At 37.3% G+C, this 20026-nt stretch overlaps 1 protein-coding gene across 7 annotated transcripts in view; it reads right to left on the bottom strand.

Annotated features, from left to right (window-relative positions):
* The window catches only part of tead3b (TEA domain family member 3 b), a 50869-nt gene that overhangs the window by 30431 nt on the left and 412 nt on the right, over positions 1-20026 (bottom strand). For all 7 annotated transcript variants that reach the window (XM_084425539.1, XM_084425538.1, XM_084425541.1 and 4 more), the window contains exon 2: positions 19818-19884. The gene's annotated coding sequence lies outside the window, so the exon portion shown is untranslated. The remainder of the gene's footprint in view (positions 1-19817; positions 19885-20026) is intronic.

The following is a 20026-nucleotide window of genomic DNA, read 5'->3' as shown; positions in this document are numbered from 1 at the left end:
GCGCTGCAGGACAATTAGCGATACATTTCTAAATCTCATTTGCCTCTTAGACGACAAGCAACAATGTTCATGAAGTGCAATCTGGACGGTTGTAGTCACTGGATGTTCCACAGAAGTTACAGAATCTCTTAATCCTGCAGAAGAGCCAACATTTGGTGCAATTAGGCATCAGTTTCCAAAAAAGCCAAAACTGAATTATAAAAGACGCCAAAATACGATTATTTTGTGAGCGGTTTCCAGGGTGTTGCTATGCGGTTGCTAAGATGATCTGAGAGACTTTTAGTGCATTGCTAGGCCAAAAGTGCCCACTCCCAAGTATCTATACCATAATGCTTTTTCTCATTGCATAAACATTCATTTTGTACCTGGATAGTATTTTTTTTTTTTTTTTTTTTAGCAGGACTGAATTTACTCCTTCATTCCAAAGCATCTCCAGTGTGATCAAAAAGAGATTCAAAGTGCAAATCACTACTTGCATGTCACATGAAATGATGCATTAACAGAAACATTTCCATTATTTACCGAAATGTAAAAAACAGTGGAAGATCATTCAAAAGAATTTTAGATTTTTTTTCCTTTGAGAATCCCTCAATATAGGAAGTTAATATAGAAGTATATTAATATAGAAATATAGAAGAGTATTAGAAGTAGGGCTGGGAAAAAATTAATCGCGATTAATCGCATCCAAAATAAAAGTTTGTGTTTGCATATTATATGTGTGTGTACTGTGTATAATTATTTTGTATATATAAATACACACATATGCATGTATATATTTAAGATTTTTATTTATTTATATATCAATTATTTATATTTATATATAATATAAATTATGTATAAATTTATATACAGTATATACATGCAAATATTTCTAAAATAAATACATGCATATGTGTGTATTTATATATACAAAATAATTATACACAGTACACACACATATAATATGCAAACACAAACTTTTATTTTGGATGCGATTAATCGCGATTAATTTTTTCCCAGCCCTAATTAGAAGTTTTTAAAGCACTCTCTTTGGGAAGAAAATTAAGAGAAAAGATATTGCAAATGCAACTCAGTGAAGTAATTGAATACTCATATATTGATAATTAAATACGTAGTAAGGATGGGCCAAAAAAAATTTTTTTCAATTAATAATTTTTTTAAATGTGGTCGATTCAAATTCGATTCTCAAAAGCCACAAATAGATTTCTTTCCAAATTTATTTATCTATCACCCAAAAGCCAGTATTAGTTTTCCTCCACTGTTCATAGGCTTGCAGCCTCCATGTTACAGCGAATGCTGTGAGATTTTATGTTTGTTTTATCTTAAACATAAAAAGATCCTGTTCTGACTTGTCCAATTTTCAGCATAAATTTTTCATCTGAATATTCATTGTATGCATTTGAAATATTGAGTTGGGTTCTGTTTTAATGTACCCAAGTGTACCTAAAATAAAAAGAGTTTAATATACAGGTTTGTGGCTCTTAATTTCTTTTTTATTAATTAACCACTTGTAAACTTATGTTCACTGCTGTTTTAAAAAAAAAATATATAGGATTTGTATTCAATCTATATTCATTGAGTCGAATCGGGAATCGAAATCGAATTTAGAATCGTAATCAAAAATCAAATCGAGAATCGAAATCGAATTGGAACATCTGAATCGATATCAGCATTGTTATTTTAGTATTATTTACATAATATTCTGCTATTTATTCATATTTTGAATATGTATTAATTTAATTTTAATTAATTTAATTTAATTTATTTTAATTTATTTAATAATGTATTAATATTGTTTAAAAATACTATTAATGTATTAATATTTTCAGTATACATTTTTATTTTAGCTTAAGTTTCAATAATTTGGTTGTGTTTTTGAATTTTTTTATTAGTTTTTGTTTTTTAATATTTCTATTTAGCTTGAATTTTTTTTTTTTTTTTTAAGGCTGTCAAAATCAACATGTTAATTTTGCGAAAAATGATTGTGCTAAAATGATTTAACACATTTAGGTGCGCCAAAACTTTTTTTTTTTTTTGAGGCTAGCGTATTTTTCCAATAGTTTTCAATGGGAGCACCATGGTTTTTAAAACAGCAGCGGCGTGACGAGCAGAGTTGAAGAATGTTCAACTTTGGGTAAAACAAAGTTGTGACTTTGTTGTGACAGTAATGACAGTAATGACACCTCATTACTGTCACTTTTTACCCAGTCATCCAATCACAGTGGAGGAGGGGCGGGACAAATACATCACTGACCAAATGCCACATTCTGCTCATACAACGTCAACAAGAAGCATAATAATGAAACAAAATTATTTAAAATAAGAGCCAAAGCAAATTAACATTTTATCAACATTTTAATATAGAAACAATACAGAAACAAACTATCAGTGAAATGAGATACTAGTAACACTTCTGTGGAAATTACGAATCATAGCAAGCAAAGCGTCTAAACTGATTTTTTTTTTTTTTGCCTGCCATCCTTTGGCTAGCGTTATATGATCAGCTAACATTCATTCAAGTACTTTTAATTCATTCAAGCATGATATGGATTTGGAACTCAAATATATAGCCAACCGGCGTACATTCATGTCAATAAAACTGTTGAATATAAAGGCCTGGTTTCACAGACAGCGCTCAGATTAAGCCAGGATTAGCCCTTAGTTTAATTATTAGGACATCCAAGTAGCTTTTATAAACGTGCCTTAGATAAAACATTATTGATGTGCATCTCGAGACAAAACAATGACCCTGATATATTTCAAGATATGTCAGTGCAAGTCGCTTTCAGTTAAAACAGCTCAAACATCCATTTTAGTTTGGGACTAGCCTGGTCTGTGAAACCGGGGGTAAGTGTCCCGCATTCCCAACTACAGTGGCAAGGATCCCAAACTCCATCAGGTGACAGAATGAAGAATGAATGACAACGAACGAACATGGTGTCATCATGTTTCATCGCGCCGATATGGAGCTGAAGCTGGCCATAGGAACTGGATTCTACACATCTATATGCAGTGATCTCTGCCAAGTCACCAAATAAAGTCACATAATGCAAGGTAACACAAACATTTACATTTATGCATTTGGCAGACGCTTTTATCCAAAGCGACTTCCATTGCATTTCAAGGCACACATTTTACATTCTTATCAGTTCTTGCTTTCCCTGGGAATCGAACCCATGACCTTGGCGTTGCAAGCGCCAACGCTCTACTGTTTGAGCTACAGGACAAACAAGCAAGCTAACTTTTCAATAAAAAAAAGGCATGCATGCATGCCCTGAAAAAACAACAACACTTTGTGTGTGTGTGTGTGTGTGTGTGTGTACTAGGGCTAGGGGAGAGGGTGAGAGACGAGTGTGTGCATGGGGAGCACGGAGAAGCCGTTCTGTTGGAGAGTTGGGCTTAAATTCCAGACATGTCCTTATTAAGGAAGTGCGGCGTGAGTTCTCTCTCTCTCTCTCTCTCTCCCTTATGTCAACCGAGCCCCCTCTCACTCTACTCTCTTCCCCACCCTTCGCTCCCAAGCACTCTGCCCAAATAAGGAGAGGCGAGCAAAGGATGAGGTGAGGGGGAGGTAGAGGAGGGAGGAGTGTGGGAGTCAAGGGGTGTCGGGGGGGACAAAGCAGGAGGGATGGGAGGGGAGGACTGACCAATTTAGACATTCACTTTGGAGTCTGAAAAACAGTGGGATTGTTTTGGACAAAACGCAACATCAGCACGCCTGGGGACCGGAGCTTTCTCGGCACTCCCGATAAAGAAGAGTTAGTACTACTGCTAACAGTGGGAAACTGACATGGCTTATTCATACAGAAAATAAAACAAATAACATATTCAGACACCATGGGATGTACTTTAAGGTACTTCAAAGAACACTATGGTATTAAGATTTTATTATAATTAAGATCATGATTTTCTGTAAAACTGCTTTGAAACAATGTATTGCATACAAACAGACAGCAGGAATATTAGGCTGCTGTCACTTTAAGACGTACAGTAGCTAATGCAGCTCCCTGTCACATGACAACAGTGAAAGGGAGTGGGAGTGATTGACAGCTAATATTAACCAATCTAAAATCTGCTTTAAAGTTAAAGGTGCATTGCGCGAGAGTCTGAGTTTTCGCAGAACTACGCCCCCTCTGGCGGCAAGCGAAACTGCAACCAGAGGTGTGCACGCTCACGGACCACACGCACGCACACGCACGCTTGCACGAGCTCGAGCTGGTCATAACCCAAGGAGCATCAGCCGCACAAATCTTTTGTTTACAATCATAATGTCTTCAGAGGTAATAAAGTTTTAAATCTGCAAGTAATTTAAAATATGTGAAAGGAAAGGCAATTGAGTAAATAACACACTTATGTGTGAGGGAAAAAAATGGGGGTAGTAGAAAACTTCGTTTTTTATTCCCATCTATCTCCATGTTGAACTGTGTTATGTGTTTACTGTATCCACTTATGACTATTATTATGGAAACACGTTCATGAACAATATAAGTTATAACTTTGTAAAAGCTCAAAATTGTAATCATGATACCATACCATACACAGTCGGTCAACAAAGTACACCCAAATGTCTCAAGGTAATAAACAATCAAGTGGCACTATGACGTTACCATAAAAGCCAAACAGGCTAATCCGCCGAAGATTTGCGGGGGTTTAGCCTGTTTTATTGATCAGCTAAGTAGCATATTCCAATAGCAATACATCGTAATTAAGCAGTAATTTGCTCAAAATTTGTGTCTAAGTATCTAACTTATATATCAGCATTTTATATCACAATCATTCTGAACCTGATCACTGACAATGGTAAGTTAGTAAAACCTATTCCGATTGTACATTTATCTAGCTTACGCTAAAGCATTACACATTTTATGGATCGTCATTTATTGTCATTATTGGCCGTATCAGACATTAGAGAATGGGATATATCTTACCTTTTTATCAAGAAAAAAGCCAACTGAGGATCCCGTTTGAGCCCTAGAGCAGACCGGAGATCTCTCCATTTGTTGAAAGCCTTCCCTGTTTACTCTCGTCTTACCCCGACGCCTGTCTGACTCCAATTTGGACCTTTTGGTTGCACTAGACAAAAGTTCTCTTTTTTTTTTTATCTTACGTGGAGTTTGCGTTGGTGTTTGAAATGAACTACAAGCCGGTCTCTTAGAATCCATTTTCTACGGAGAATGGCGGCGTCGGCGCATACACAAACCTGCCAGACATATGAGCGTGCCGTGAACGCGCATGACGTCACGCCCAGTCTCAGATTCCGACCCGAATCCCTCTTATTTATTTTACTGTACAGGATTATAGAGGCAATCGCAGTGATCAGAGAAGGGCTCAGTCAGCCCATCAGGCAATTGTTTAAGCATGTATGGGTTAGAAAACGGGTATTTTTAACATGAAAAGATGCGCAATGCACCTTTAACGTAAGTAGGGCTGCACGATATTGAAGAAAAATGCGATATGCGATAACTCATTAAATAATGCGATATTCGATGCGATAATGCTTTAAGTGTGTAAAATAAACTTAATTATCTTTAAAATATCTTTAAAATTATATAACCTACATATGTGTTTCACATTCAAGAAATAATCCCTAAAGCTTCTAAAAAGTGAACAGCAGTGTTTTACTGTAGCATAAGAAGTGTTATTTTAACATCAGTGTAAACCACGGGGTTTAGGGTTTCAGGTTATCCTACATTTAGGGCTGTAGTCAACCAAAGAAATGCTTAGTCGACCAAAGTCCTGTAACTTCCCACAACGATTAGTCGACAAAAAAAAAAAAAAAAAAAAAGACGCGATGTTTTGCATTTTGATTGAACATTTATTAAACAATTGTCATAGAGCATTTATAAAACAACAACGAAAAAACGTGTTTTTTTTTATTATTATTGACACCTGGGATCCCCCGCGAAACGGTTCTCATTCGCGCTTGAATAAGGCCGGCGAGACACTGGCTGCTGGCGTGAGAGTCTCAGCTGCGTTGGGTGTCTGTTTTTATTTCGGCTACCATGGGTTGGAGTTTGATTTATTTAAATTTCGTTTTTCTTTATTTAAATTTAATTTTTTCTGTATTTAAATTTCGTTTTTTTCTTTATTTAAATTTCGTTATTCTTTATTTAAATCTACCCTTTACTGTGTCAATAATTTGTTAGTCAGAAAAATATTAGACTACCTTAAAAGTATTGCTTAAGTTAACAGACTCGGTGCTTTTTATATTACTAGTGCAAATGCGACACTGCACTCCCTTGTGAAGTCGATTGGATGAACGGTTCTCGAAATAATCAAAATGCAAACGGCCAGACAGACACGTAGAGATTACTACCTATATTCCTTACTGAGCGCGAAGCAGCAGTGCAGCCAGCCACAGGTGCGGTTCCCGAGTGTTCTACGTGGTGCGCTAAACTGTGGCGCTGTTACAAAATAGCCTAAATTAAAGCATTTAAAGTTGGGGATAAAACATAGGCTAATTATATTTAGAATACAGTAATATATAACTGCTTATAAAGGAATAAATATCAAGGAGTAAATCAATGAAAATTTCTTTATTGGTGAAAAAAATATATATATAATAATTATGCGACTGGTCGACCAATGAGAATGTCAGTCGACCAAGACGGCATCGACCGATTAGTCGACTAAACGACTAACGTTGACAGCCCTACCTACATTAGGTTTATTAAACAACAGAAACTGAATAATCAAATGTAAAATTAAAACACGGCTTAGTTTTCACTGAATGAATGAAATATATACTGAATCTTATTAAAGCTACAAAAGTTATTCAGCCAAGAGCAGTGAGTGATTTTCTCTGAGTTATTGCAAGCTGTTGCGATATGCATATCGCGATACATTTGATTAACAGTGTTTAGTTTAAACACAGACAGAGAGCAACGTGTGCTGTTCAGGTCTGTTCGAGCAAACGGCACTCGCATTGAACAAAGTTTACAAAGAGAGACCGTTTTGTTCATGTTTTTTTTTTTAATGATCGCTATTGTAATGTATTATTGGCGAGCCAGCATGTGCATCCATCGACAGAAACATACATTAGCGCCTGTTTTACGAGTTGTTATTTTCAACAAACCATATTATAGATGCGTCATCAGATTTGAGATGAACTGCGGTGCAAGTGCGTGCCGAACCGTGGGTGGAGAACGGTATGGTTAGATTACCGAGAACTGTTACACCCCTAATATACATACATTCATACATGTATATAAATACACACCATGGTGTTGAATTACATGTATGTCAAAAAAGCCATGTTTGTACCATGGTATTTTCTAAGAAAAAAAAAACGTTTATGCTAATATCACGCTGGTAGTGAAAAATAAATGTGGAATTTTTTTTATAAATTCAAATTCACAAAACTGTCCTGAAGGAAGATAAAAAACACACACACAAACCAGCAGTTGCAAAACACACTGATGCAATGCCCTGCCAACAAAGAACAAAGAATGAAAGTTTATTTTTAATAGGCAACTAACATCTGGCAGTGCATTCTCTCTATCTTACCCTTTAATCTTGAATCAACTTTTCCAACATGAACTTTCAGTTTCTTTCAAAAAGAGACATGGCAAGTGAGCAAGAATAGGTCAGATGGACACAACTGCAAAACATCTGTTGCAAAACAAACACGCTCATCCTCTAACGCTGAAGGCCATTCAGCTCAACGTGATGCAGCTGATGCAAACACAAAAACTTTATTTTCCCATAAGGCAGCAGGGACTTAACTTTGAATGGCATGGTACACATATTTAGTCCAACACAGGCTCACTTTCCCGCCTCCTCTCTCTCTCCCTCCCAACCAAACAGAGCTCTTAGTCAGTATATAATGCAGAAGAATTTCCATGTGGTCCAGGAATGTAAATAATGCAGTAAAAGCATTGCAGCGCACACATTCATTGAGACGCCCATTGAATGAACACAAGCCCTCCCTGCCCACTGTCTCACAGAGCTCCAACACAGTGCGTATTGTTGTCGGCTGAAGTATTGAATTGGCTCCAGCACCGATTCCTCGCAATCTCTGTAGGGGAAAGTCCAGGGAAACTTACTTCAAAAAACAGCATGATCTAATATCAATTACAAAACATTGGTTTATTTCCAGGTTTTCCCAGAGCTAACACTTCCAACCAACGGGCTCCGGCATGGTGGATTAATGGAGGAGTTCGGGGGGGAACTGAAGTTGCCAGACTTTTCTTACCCAAATCATAAAGACTTAGTCATACGGCCGTTCCAGGAAAGGGGCAACGATTGAGGTTTACTTGGTGGCCTCTTTGGATTTTCCTCTCAGAGAGGTTGTTTATGACTCAAAGTCAGACGCTGTGGTCACATTGCACATGGAAAGGCAATAAGAGACAGAGGACTGAACTAGAACTGAATGGTGTCTTCATGACGTAGCACATCAAATTACACAGCTGATATGGATGTTCTCACTGTAGTTATATACAAAATGCTATAGATAGGGCTGTGACGTTTTTTTTTTTACTATATATATATATATATATTAGTTGTTCAAACAGGTGCAGTTAATACAGGTAATTAGTGGAGAACAGGAGGGCTTCTTAAAGAAAAACTAACAGGTCTGTGAGAGCCGGAATTCTTACTGGTTGGTAGGTGATCAAATACTTATGTCATGCAATAAAATGCTAATTAAATACTTAAAAATCATACAATGATTTTCTGGATTTTTGTTTTAGATTCCGTCACTCACAGTTGAAGTGTACCTATGATAAAAATTACAGACTTCTACATGCTTTGTAAGTGGGAAAACCTGCAAAATCGGCAGTGTATCAAATACTTGTTCTCTCCACTGTGTGTGTGTGTGTGTGTGTGTGTGTGTGTGTGTGTGTGTGTGTGTGTATGTATGTATGTATGTATGCATTAGGGCTGTCAAAATTGCTCAAAAATGACATTCGAATATTCCCTCTAAAAAACACACGAATATTCGAACTATTCGAACATCTGGTTGCGCATTTTGTCAATGACGCGCATTACGTCAATAACAGGACAAATTAATACAAAGAGACATAACTACTTGTATAGGTAGTTTATTTAAGTTTAAACATATTTGACAACGTATTACCTACACAAAAACAAGTAAATCACCTAATGGCCAAGACCGCAGACCTCACTCTCGCTCGCTCGCTCACTCACACTCGCAGGCACTCACTCTCTCTCTCTCTCGCCCTCACGCTCATGCTGCGTTCACACCAAACGCGAATAGAGCGTCTGGCGCAAGTGATTTCAATGTTAAGTAAATTTTTCCAGTTTTCCACATTATTCGAATATTAATTTTCGCATTCGAAATTCTGTTTTTTAAAACTATTCGAATATATATTCGAATTTAGAATATTCGTTGACAGCCCTAGTATGCATGCATGTATGTGTATACAGTATATATATATATATATATATATATATATATATATATATATATATAAATTAAATAGCCTACATTTAAAAAATAAATAAACAAGGTTCAAACATCCATTTCAATTACATTTACAAGCATGAGTGTTTATTAGCACTTCCGTCAGTGAAACACACTACAGCCTATAAAACATTGAAATAAATATCAGTAAATAATGGTAACCTAAGTAAACGAAACTAAAATCAGTGTGAAATGCGCTATAAAAATAAACTTGATGCGGCTTACCAAGTCTAATAACAAGCACAAACTGTGTTGAATAGAATTAAGTAAAAAGGTAGGCTATCTGTCCTACAACGGAAGAAATGTTTATAATTCCCGGTGAAAATGGGTGAGACATAAGTAAAGATTTGGGAAAAGAAACTAGTGATTCCATGTCCAGTGGAATAAAATGGAGTAGGCCTATTGTTAAATTCGCAAAAAAAAGAGAAAATTGCAAAACAGAATAAAAAAAAGCCAACAAAGCTTAAATTGGGCTCACGTAAAATAGGAAATTGTCCAGCGATCGACCAAAGCCAAATGGCCAAATAATAAATAACTGTATTTTGAAGCATTATTATTTATATTTTGACGCAGATAACCAATTAATTTGATCTGAGGCAGACTAATCTAGATCTTCTATATCTATAATATCAATCTAATATCTATCTGCTTTAATTTTAAAAGTCATAGACAGTGGAAAACTGCTTTCAAATTTAAAACCAGTACAAATACAAAAAAGAAAATCTCTTAACCTACAATCATTTAACAAATTATTAGGCCTACTATTAGAATAAAAACATACATTGATAAACCTTTGAAAATAAAATAAAATAAAATATAAATAATATGTATTATAGTTTATATAAATATACTAAAATAAAATAAATAAATTAAGGAATAACAAAATGATTAAAAAAAAATCTTTGATGCCCTAAATAATAATTTGTTTGCTGTTTCTTTTTTTTTCTTTTTTTAAATAGGCAAGTTAACTAGAAATGAGATTATATGGGACCAATGCAGATAACATTAAAAAAGTCACATGTATTCGGCCAATATCAAGAAAATGCTCTCGGCAGAAATCAAGTTTTAGGTTAATCAGAAAAGAGTGATTCACGACTCTATCATGGAATTAAATCCAAATCTGGATTTTTCTACATCACCTCAAAACTATTTTTACCAAAAGTCACACTGTTATAATCTCATAATGTGCCATGCTCCTAAAAGAAGCAAGATCTCCACATCTTGCTTATTATAAAGTCTCTTCCACTCTCAATAAGTCTTATTACATTTCAGGGTCTCCGCTAACCGTCAGAGGAGCAAAGGGACTTTCCAGTGCAAAGAGCGAGCGCTGGAGTCCATCTGCGTGTTAGTCATCCCAGCCGGACTTTTTTGGCGGGAAACAAGCGAGTGGAGGATCTTGTCCAGGAGGGAGGTCTTCACACCATCCCGCCAGCGAAAGAAGGGATCGGGGGGAGGTAATGGATGCCCGGCAGGGAGCCAAACCTAACGACCAAAACCAACCTTTTGTTTTCCCGTCTGTTGGACATGTTAATATCATATAACGCAAGGAAACTAGGAATGCACCAAAATTTAAATTCATGTTATGGACATTAATCAACATTTGGTATCATATATTAATGTTATATATAATATATTGTTTATTCCATGTCTAAATCAATTAAAAACTAAAAAATGACAATGATGCATTAGAACATCAAAGAAAAAAAAGCTCTAAACGAACAGTAACATATGGTACCGATAAATCGTGCATCCTTTAAAAAAAGACACGGACTTCATAAGTCTACACAAATGTGAATTCTTGGTCAGCTCAATGGAGTCAGACACTTCCGTGCGGATATGAAAACTAAACAGAGAGATGTAGGAGATCTGGAGGAGACTTCACTAAGGTGTCACAACTTAGCTGGTATTTACAAGACAGCGAATTCCCTTTTTTAGTATTGGAAGTAAAGCACAAAGCTCGTTCAACAAACTGTTTTTCTGTCTAACGCAGCTCATAATGTGAGATTTGTTAGGAAACTGTTGCAGCTGGAACACTTGTTGGCAATAGACGCCTCCGGGGAGCTTTTCCCTCAGGACAGCCTCCAACACACACCCGCCCTTCACTCACGCACAGAGAGTACACAACGAATACTCTTCAGTGTATTCTGCTTCTTCCCAAACACACACACACACACACACACACACACACACACACACACACACAGTCAGCAGCGAGAGAACAACAGGGCCGGACAAGTGTAGCAGCAGCTGCTGGTTGGGTTCAGATTACAGATAAAGACGTTTAGTGTTTCCTTCTCTTCTCCTCATTGTCTGGCACAGATTTCCAACTACACACATGGATCACACCATGAGGACTCTTCTACTTCCTACTGGAGAGGAAACTCATTTTAGACCATCCCTTACTAGTATGATTCACCAAAGTAGAAGATAACCTCTTAAAAGTAGGCTGAGAGAGAGTGTGACTCAATCTATTCCAGGGAAGTTGTGTCTTCCCAGCATCACTCTTACCCTTTGTGGCTGGCAATGAGGATCATTGCACTGCAAAAAAAAACACTTTTCTTAGTATTTTTGTCTGGTTTCCAGTCCAAATATCAAACATTTCTTAAATCAAGATGTATTTACTAGATGAGTAAAATGACATACGATATTAAGTCTGGTTTTCTGGGGAAATAAATCAAAATTAAGTGAGTTTTTGCTTAAAACAATCAGAATTATCTGCCAGTGGGGTAAGGAAAATAATCTTGTTTCTGTTTGAATTAAGATTATTTTCCTTACCCCATCGGCAGATAAGTCTGCTTGTTTTAAGCAAAAACTCACTTAATTTTGATTAAATCCCCCGGAAAACAGGACATAATATCTTATGTCATTTTACTCATCTAGTAAATACATCTTGATTTAAGAATTTTTTTATATTTGGACTGGAAACAAGACCAAATTTGCTTAGTAAGCAAAGCATTTTTTTCCAGTGTGGAAAGCACTAGCTTGAATTATTTGATGGGTGGGTCAATCAAAATCAGAGACTGTGATTGGTTCGAGCTTTTTTCACGCTTCAGTGTCTGTTCACATGATCGTTGCAGCAGTTCAAGTCTGAACATGTCTATATGGATATACATGGGCCCAAAAGTGACAAACATATGTAAATCTGCCATTCGCTCTGGTTGGTTTCTCTTTTTAAGCTCGTTGGCTTTGATGGTCTACACACTGTTTATGGCCTTCAGACCCAAGGCCACACACCAGGAACTGGACATCATAAAACCTATGGGTGGCCGACTAGTGGAACAACCTTATAAGATCAACCTAGTTTGACTACAACTACATATAGTCACTGTTTTGTGAATTTTCAAGCAAAACGATCGGTTATTATCTAAATAAAAATAAAAATGTATATACTTTTTAACCACAAATGCTCGTCTTGCAGTAGCTCTGCGATACGCGTCCACGACTTCACGCATTACGACTTCACGTTGGAAAGGTCACGCGTGACGTAGGCGGAAGGACCGACCCAGTGTTTACAAAGCGAATGTGCAAAGACCAAGTCAAATGCCCTTTACAAAAAAAAGGTAAAACAACGATGTCGACGCGATTTTGAAGTTGGAGGAGAAAATGAGATGGAGTTACCCTACATTTTGTGACCTTTCCAACGCGATTAAGTAATGCGTTCAAGCTGCAGTCGGCGAGTCTGGCAGATTGAGGGGACTTAGCCAAAATGTGTAATGTTTACAACTCCCATGCCCCTCTCCCACTACCCTACCCATCAAGTTCGTGCTCATCAGTGTGTGTGCACCAGATTTTCTGTGAACGCAGCCGTCTCTTCAGCATCGATCAACACCATGGACTCGGAGGTAGGCGGCCCTGGCTAATCTACCCATAGATAGCAATAACCGAGGAATTGGAAGCTTAGTAGATTTTCTCTTAGCCATCACACTTCGTACAATCCAACACACCTGCGAACTTCAGGCGTGTGCATGTGATATTGTAACGTGGGGAGGGGGGATCTGTGGCGTCTGCACGAACTGTGATTGACAGTCAGATCTCACACAGCCCTGCCCTGATTGGAACAGAAGAACCGGGATTGGTGGATTTTTGCAAAACAAATAACAGGCTCTAGGTGGAGGTAGAAGCGCAGGTTTTTTTCTAAAACCGGCTGATTTATGTTGTTCTGTCGGAGCATAGTGTCGGTTTAAGTGAATATGATCAAAAAAATCTTGCCGACTGCAGCTTTAAGTCGTGGACGCGCATCGCAGAGCTAATGCAAGACGAGCATTTGTGGTTAAAAAGTATATATATTTATATTTTTTAGAAAATGACAGATTGTTTCGCTAGATAAGACCCTTATTCCTCGGCTGCGTTCGTGTAGAGCCCTTTGAAGCTGCATTGAAACTGCAATTTGGACCTTCAAACCGTTGATCCCCGTTGAAGTCACTATATGGAGGAAAACTCCTGGAATGTTTTTCCTCAAAAACCTTAATTTCTTTTCGACTGAAGAAAGAAAAACAAACATCTTGGATGACATGGGGGTGAGTAAATTAGCAGGAAATTTTAATTCTGGAGTGAATTAATCCTTTAAACCAGATGTGTTTTTATGCAGATAGCTAGCTTCAAACATGCTAACAGTTAAACATTACCATACTAAACTAATGCAAGCTATATCACCCTTGATGTTGCATTATTATCTACATTCGGATACATGTAGGAAAGCTACAACGCATGACTAAGCTTGTGTAGCTAGTAATATCAGCCTACACATTTGAGTATGTTTAGAGCCTTAGATGTGATCTTAACCCAGTTTGATAGGATTAAATCAAGTCTTGCGGGTCAGAGCTCTGACTCCCAGCACATAATGTAAGCTATTATATTAAGTTTGTTTAAAAGTCAGGGAACTAGTGGAGATACATCGCTTCAACTCCCTTCCAGTAGCTTGTCTAAGAGAGTAAACACTTTCGTATTTGTGTCTCAACACATCTCTCTTTTATTGTATCTCTTTCTTCAATTCTCCATCTCCCCGTCACGCTCATTCACCCGCTTTCGTTCTCTCCTTCTCTGCATTTAGCTCTAATAAATTCTACAACTCTCCTCCAACAACTTCCTCTTACTTCCTTTCTGGCTCGGCACTCAGGAAACAATCACAGTTGAAGAGTCTGTGTGTGTGTGAGAGAGAGAGAGAGAGAGAGAGAGAGAGAGAGAGAGAGAGAGAGAGAGAGAGAGAGAGAGAGAGAGAGAGAGAGAGAGAGAGAGAGAGAGAGAGAGAGAGAGAGAGAGAGAGAGAGAGAGAGAGAGAGAGAGAGAGAGAGAGAGAGAGAGAGCTAGCTGTCGATCTGCTCGACAGACCAGGAAAGTGTAAAATTACTTAGGGAGAAAATGTAGGGATAAAACACTCTTTCTCAAGTAAGAGCACTAAAATAACTCTTTACATGCACACAAGCCCCTGGTGGAAATAACCCTTGACGCATACGAGACAGCTAGACATGAATCTACAGTATATTAACAGCTCTAGATTCCTGACTTTCGACATTATCCATGGGGGTGACTTTCCAGGACGGCCGTCTGCTCTCAGATCTCTCCATATGGTTTACTCTAGTGCTGATTCAGTCAGCAGAGGAAAGACTGACACAAAGAGCGCCGCGTGTGCCAGAGGACTCGCTCGAACGTCTGATTCAGCACTTTCCGAGGAAAAGCGTCAGGCGAATTTGTGAAGGAGTGCTCTTGCCTGACTTGGTCATTTAGTGGCTGAGGCAGGGGCTCGTGCCAAACCCCAAGAAAACCGAAAAGACACGCATAAGGAGACAAACGCTCAGAGGACTCTTGGGATGGCAGAGAGAAAGAGGCTGATCTCTGAGTCACACTTCCACGCCAAAAAGATACAATTTCATACAAATTATATTTGCAATCTCATTTCTTGACTACACTGTAAGACTGAATTTTCAAAGTGGTAAATAAAAGAAAGATTATTGGAGTACGTTTTACAAGAAAATACTATTTTAGACTTTCTACTGAAAATATCATGTTTATTTCAATGTGTTACTTGCAGTTTCTTTTGTAAAATTAACTAGCAATTTGTTCTGAGTGAAAAAGGTTTCAAAGTAAATCCTACACCTAATGCTTTTCAGTATATTACAAAGCTTAGATTAGAGGTTTCCAAAACAAATATTGCAAAAGTATAAAAGATAGCCACCAAAATAGCAAAAAATCATTGGTTTGATCTAAAATGGTAAACAATCCATCAGTACAACTCTAAAACTAGAGTAGATGCATGTTATAATATATAAAACCGACACTAGATTTAGGGGAATTTTAGGGGAACTGTCAGGTGACTCTGTTTCCTTTAAGTAAATCACTAAGCCTCATGATCCAACATCTCATACACAATTTAAAGAGACAGTTCACTAAACAATAAAAATGCCATCATTTACTTGTCCTCGTGACATTTCAAACCTGTGTGACTGACTTCTGTGGAACGCAAAAGATCATATTTGGACACTAAGTGGGGTCCAAAACGACACTGCAAGTGCAAACCAATAAAAGTGAATGGGTCCAATGTTGTTTTGCACCATATTTAGTTTTACACAACGAGATTTTTTTTTTTTAAACATCTCCTTTTGTGTACAAGGTACAGGTTTTGAATGACTAAAGGGTGAGTAAACGATGACAGAATTTTTATTTTTGTGTCATAATTCTTTTAATACTCAGGGCTAGTAATCTGAGCCATAAGTGTGAGCCATACCTGAAGTTAATTAATAATATATACATCAAGTCATGATGATATGACAAAAAAAATGCCAACAATGTTCACTGAAATGATTACCACACTCTGATAACGATCCCATGAAAGATCTTCTTAGCAAACAATGTCAAATAAAAGTAACTACAAGAGAGAAAGCTGAAAATAGTCAATAACTTGCCTTCCTTTTTTCAATTCACATTTTTAGATTAGATGCAACTCAGTTGCATGTGTGTGTGTGTGTGTGTGTGGAGCGTATCTGACTGCCGTGTGAACCCCGGTGCACTGCCACAAACAGTTGGTTTCAAGAACAACTGGAAAGTTTAGCAACTTCAGACAGACAGAAACAAAGGCTATACTGTTCTAGCCCACAGCTCGCCCCTCCCTCAATCCAAAAACGGCCACGGAGAAGCCAGAAAATCTTATCTGCCAATGTCTCGCGCAGGAAATGTATGTAAACAAGTGTCCCGAGAGCGGGCATTCATTTTCAGCGCAATGTAAACATGCTTTCATAGGCCGCCTAACCATCATAATTAATAAAGCATAGCGACACGTTCTGTATGCTTTGGCTCGCGTCTCGCCACAGGCTCCTTCGACCGCGACGCGGAAAAGGACTTTAATTTGAAAGGGAAAAATTAAATTTTGGGGGAACTGAAGACCGTATAAAATGTTTCCTTCAGCAAACACAGGGAGGTGAGGAGGCCAAACGGCAGGGCATCATGCAAGATGTTCTCTTCCTCTCAAATGCTTGAAAACACACACACACACACACACACACAGCTAGATATTTGTTCAGAGCTCTGTTGACAGACAGGTAAGTGGTCACCATTTGGAGAGCCACTTCTGCGGCGGGTGCTAAAAGGCCGCTTCAGTCTGCACAAATGGAAAGAGGCTCATTATGCTCTCAGCTGAGCCCTTAACACAAACCAGCTAAAGGAACTGTCAACTGGCCAGCAACATAAACACATATGGCACAAACAATCTGCTCCAATCGCACACGCTCGATCCTTTTAGGAGGATACGCTCGGGACTTTCTGCATCGAGAACTATTAGAAATGCCGTGGAGATGACTGCAAACTTCAGGACTGGTTTGGGTACTTGATTGAGAGCTCAGCGCAAGAACAAACAAATCATTAAAACTGATTTGTTAGCTTATTAAACAGTGAAGCTCTATTTAGCATGGAAGAGCAAATGCCCTCGCTCGGCAAAGCCTGACAGTGGAGGGAGTTCGGGGTTAGTTTGTGATGTCTGAGAAAATGAGAACAGCAAACAGAAAATTTGCAGCTGAGAAACAAATGTGGCCCATCGCGGAAGCCATAAAAGGCAACGCGCGTCTGTTTAAATTCACCCCCCTAAAAAAAAATGTATGTCTGCTTAAAATGCAGCGCACAAATGTTTTGCCATTAAAACAATCGAGAAAAACATACAATTGTGCATAATATACAAAATCACCTCCGTTCCAATGCATCTCCTCAAAACCTGGTCAATGGAAAATGTTTCACATTTTTGTGAATTTTGAGTAAATACTTTGTAAAACAACAGTACTGTGGAAATCATTTTATTTCCTAAATGTTGTTTGAGATCATTAAACTGTATCAAGTCTAAAATTAAAGGTCTAAAATAATTAGCATTCTATCATTGTGAGTGACATGATGTGAAGGCCAAGTATAGTAACCCATAACTCAGAATTTGTCCTCTGCATTTAACCCATTCAAGTGTGTGCACAAACATTAGGAGTGAGTAGTGAACACACACACACCTCCTGCCACTATTGAGAATCGAACCCACAACCTTCGGGTTACCAGTCTGACTCTCTAACCATTAGGCCACGACCGCCTGTGTTGATGTTATCCGTGCCGAACTGCATCCATATTAGCCATTGAATACTGCATAAGGGACCACTGACATTAACACTAGGCTTTAGCTTACATATTTACCCAAAGGAATTTTTCAACAGACATTTCCGTACCACAGCAGTGACTTACAGTAAAGTGCACACATCACTTAAGTGGCAAATACCAGGACAGGTTGCCTAAAGTGCACGTCACACGCTAAACTAGACTAAACTTTAAAAAGACTTGGTGTAAATCTCTTGATTGGTTTCATTTGTTGTTGATCAGATATTGTGGCAACATTTCAGAATTCGAATATGCAACAACAACAAAAATGATTTGTCTGTAAGTGAACCAATCAAAATGTAAACAAAAAATTTGACAAAACAAATGGGAGAACATTTAGTTACTTCAAAGACCACAACATCTGGTGTACATACAGTCTATTCAAAGAGAAACAATTTATACAAACACAGAAAAGAATTTCACACAACAACAATCACTTCTAAGCAAAACTTAACACCACTTGACCTATATCTAGATGGATTTCAACCTTTGTTTTTTTTTTTTTAAAGAAGCCCAACCTTTCTAAAAAGGAGGTAAAAAAGAAGTCAACCCAAACAAGCAGCAGAACTTGAAGAAGCAGTTTGGGCTGAACTGACTAAGTCGAACCTGAAGTGCAGCATTTCTGTTTAACGAAACCTGTCCATTAATAGTAAGTCAGAGGAGCAATCAAAATGTGGACAGCATCATAACACATACTTGCATATGTGTGGGAGAACTAAAAACAAATTCACATATTTACGAGGAGGACTGAAAATACTTAGGTCTCACCAATAAAAAAAACAACTGTAAAATGCTAATTAATACACTGATGAGATGTAAAAAGTTATTAATAATATGAGAGTTCATTAACCCCCCTGTTGTCCCAAGAAACGTCATCCACCAGTGATTTGCGCCACATTGAAAATAATGAAATTCTTAAGGGTCTAAAGACTCTCCTTATGGACGAAGTATTTAATCTGGCCGCAAATTATATGACGTTAAAAAAATGTATTTCATAGATTTACAGAAACTATGTTTTATAATATGTTGAAGGGCCATGATTGGTTCTTTGACAAATTTGACCATAAAGTTGTAAACTGCTTTTATTTTGTGTTTAGATATTCTTAAAAACGTCACAAAGCCGGCTTCAGACACCAAAAAGAGTCAAAATTATCTTAAAACCATTGAAGGGTTAATATTGAAACCTTTAAACTTTATTTGGGCGGGAAGATCACTCAACGTCACTGCTTTACCTGAGGTAAACTGATCGGGGTTTCTTTTTTTTTTGGCAATTTTTTTTTCTTTTTTTTTTATACTATAAAAAAATAATAAGTATAGCATAAACAATAGATTACAGACATTAAGACATCAAGCCCCATACAAAAATATGAACATTATATAAATCGGTGTTGATAAACCAGTTGGCTGCAATATGAAAAGTGCCTGAAGGCAAATACGACAGTTTCCACAGAAATCAGTTGACATTATCATATCAAACAGTTTCATAATAAATATTTTATACATTTAAAAACAATATATTATGAAAATATTTAAATAGTTTACTGAATCCACATAATATTTTTTATTTCCAATAGTGTAATTTGTTTTCATTTCACGTTATGATATAAAAAGTTCTTTACAAGAAAGTCTTGTAAACAAAGAACATAACGTTTTATGCATATATTTCTCTACTCTTAAAAATATATCAGTGTTAACCTCACATAAATCACTAAATATTAAATCTTAGTAACAGTTACACTTCTTAAGCCTGTCAAGTGAAACAAACTGTTACACTTACCTGATAACGCAGAAAAAAGGGCGAACGATCTCTCCAAACACTTCTGTCGTTTCTCTCTGACAATTTTCTGGAACAACAAAACCTCGTTGCTTATTTTCAAATACAAGTGTTCGGAAAATCCTGCCACCAGAGTAAATAAGAGCCTGTGCAAACGAGCATGACATTTTCGACTCAACTTCTACGTGCAACAATGGAAGCGTTAGTTGAAA

The sequence above is a fragment of the Rutilus rutilus genome (genome assembly GCF_951802725.1).
Source record: "Rutilus rutilus genome assembly, chromosome: 12".
Taxonomy (NCBI): domain Eukaryota; kingdom Metazoa; phylum Chordata; class Actinopteri; order Cypriniformes; family Leuciscidae; genus Rutilus; species Rutilus rutilus.
Note: the sequence above shows the minus strand (reverse complement) of the source record. Positions and strands in the feature narration are given on the sequence as shown.